We start from the raw sequence: 3,112 nt of genomic DNA on the forward strand, positions 1-3,112 counted from the left end.
TGCTAAATCATGGAATGAACTCAGGGATTTTTGAAGTTATCTGGCACTCATGTTTCTGTTTTGCATCTTGCATATTCAAATAAACCTTTACAAACAGATTAAATACATGGTTACTGAGTGTGTACTTTTTATGTTAGGACTATGTGAAATTAATTTAAAGGGTTAGTTCACCCAAAAATGAAAATTCTGTCATTAATTACTCACCCTCATGTCGTTCGACACCCGTCAGACCTCCGTTCTTCTTCGGAACAGAAATGAAGATATTTTAGTTGAAATCTGATGGCTCTGAAAGGCCTCCATTGGCTCAATGGCACGTTACACTCTCAAGACCCTTAAAAGGTACTAAAGACGTCGTTACAAAGTCCATCTCACTACAGTGGTTCTAAAATAACTTTATGAATCGGCGACAATAGTTTTTGTGCGCAAAAAAACCCTAAATAACGACTTACATAGTGATGACGATCAATGAGTCGAATCATGATTCGGATCGCGTGTCAAACCGCCAAACTGCTGAAATTTGGCGATTCAAACCGCTGAATCGACTCGCTGATTCATAACGCTTCGAAGCTTCATGAGGCCGTGTTTTGAAATCGTCATCACTATGTAAGTCGTTATTTAGGGTTTTTTTGCGCACTATTGTCTATTGTCGCCGATTCATAAAGTTATTTTAGAACCACTGTAGTGAGATGGACTTTGTAACGACGTCTTTAGTACATTTTAAGGGTCTTGAGACACTAAATTTTTCAACTGAACATCGAAATAAATCTAATTAATAAACTAAATTAACCATTTAAACTAAATTACTGATCGAATTATTGATCTAAAGCCCACACTGTCACTGTATGATAATTGAAATGAACTGATGACATCAGCGTTTTTTCCAGAATGGCTATACAGCTCAATGAAATTATGCTGCATTATTTTCCTGTTTAACACTGTAAAGCTGCTTTGAAACAATCTACATTGTTAAAAGCGCTATATAAATAAAGTTGACTTGACTTGAGAGTGTAACGTGCCATTGAGCCAATGGAGGCCTTTCAGAGCCATCAGATTTCAACTAAAATATCTTCATTTGTGTTCTGAAGATGAACGGAGGTCTTACGGGTGTCGAACGACATGAGGGTAAGTAATTAATGACAGAATTTTCATTTTTGGGTGAACTAACCCTTTAAGGAACCTTCAACCAACTGCAAGCTCCCATGTTATCCCTAAAGAGTTTAGTATGCTGATTATTGGTGTGTGTGTATGGGTGTGTGTAACAGAGGCAAACTAGTAAGACCTGTGCATGGCCTGGAGCTAGCAACTGTTGTTGAGACACCGGTACATATACCAGTCCCACAGGGTTTTTTGCAAATTTTTGGTGATTCTTTTGCGATCAAACTGCTTTTGTGGTGGTAATTTCTAGAAAATTGCACAAAATAGTTTTATTTATAATTAGAATACCACATGTATCATATTTTGTATGATGTTAGATGCACAATAGTCATTCTGGGTCATCACTGTGTCTCAGAGTGTCAGCTTATCTGGACGATCTGCTCCACTGTACTCAGTTACAGAAGCAGGCAGAGATAGATATGAATATAACGTCTCATTTAGAGAACCTAGGCTTCAAAATAAGATGCTTGGTGCCCACACAAGAGATAATCTACCAAGGTTTCACACTGATCTCATATCTGTATCACGCGATTCTGTTGAAGAAACGCATCAGGTCGCTTCGTGGCTGTTTATCTCTTTTTCAGAAAGCGAGTCCCATTCAGACTATGTTCATTTCTTCTGGGGCTGGTAGCACTGGACAGTGGTGCATCTTCTGTAGTTGTGAGATTGGCTGACTAACAGTTTGAAGCTGGGATACAACTTCTTCAGTCACGGGGCACTGGAAGCACAATGTCATTGCATGGCAGGTCAGGGATGTTGGTAGTGTTCCAGTCAGTGTTTTCTTTTCTTCTAAATTAGATAGATGTTTATGGCCAAATGATACATTTAAGTGCAATACATCAGATGAAAGGTAACAAATGAAATGTGTTCAATCTAGTCATCATCACTAGACCTTTCTGTCAGAACCCATCAGATTTTGGTTTGATATTTAAAGCAGTCCTCACGTAGTACAAGAGGTACAGACAGAGGAAGAGCAGGAAGCAGGAGATGAAATGATGGTAAAATAATTGAAAATAATTTACTGAGTAATCTTAGTTGCATGATGTTAATTGCATCTCTATGATCAGTATATCTTTGTCTGATCGGCATAAAAACAGCTTTTCTTTGCCAGGCAAAGTAAAATGAATGCTTCACAACATTGTCCCGTGTCATTAAAAACCTTGAGATGATAATACAGCACAGAACATGAAAGTACATGTGTAGTGAATAGATTAAGACCTATACAAAGTATAAAAGAGAATAAAGAAACATGAATTTAGATGTTTGTGACTGCTATCCAGATGTGTGTAATCCTGAAAAATACAAGGGAACAATAAGTGTGTAATAATAATGTAACACTGTATTCTGTAGCACAAATGGCTAAATATCTTCATCACTAAACAATGAGTGCTCATAAAAATATTTTTTCACTATGTAAAAAGCAATCTCGATAAGGCCAGTGCTAAGTGTGAGCTATTGGCCACCAAGATGATTGCTTGCAGTCATTTGCGTGATTGTAACAGAGAGAGCTGTCTGAGGGGCTTCTGCAGCTAAAATACAACAAAACAAGCATCATTTCCTCTTCATATCGGACATCTGATTACCACAGCAGTTGCTTACATCTATTAATATTTAATAAACTATCACTTCAACTGATCTCTAACATCTTAGTTTCAGTAAACACAGAAATTAACCAATCAACCTGCATATAGCTCTGCTGCTTAGCCATGATCTCTAACTGTGGTCGAATGCTGATGACGTAACACCCAGGTGGGACCGCCCTCACTCGGTTATGATTGGCCGATTGATAAGATTAAATCTGATTGGCTAAAGCGTACGACTGATCCGGGTGGGAGGAGAGCGCTGCCAGGAAAGTCTCAAAAACACACACAAATCCAAGGCAATTCACACGTGAATGACGATTTGCACATTCATATTACAGGATGAACTTGTAAATTGTAAACATTCTACAGTTTTT

Source organism: Gobio gobio (assembly GCF_949357685.1).
Source record: "Gobio gobio genome assembly, chromosome: 13".
NCBI lineage: Eukaryota > Metazoa > Chordata > Actinopteri > Cypriniformes > Gobionidae > Gobio > Gobio gobio.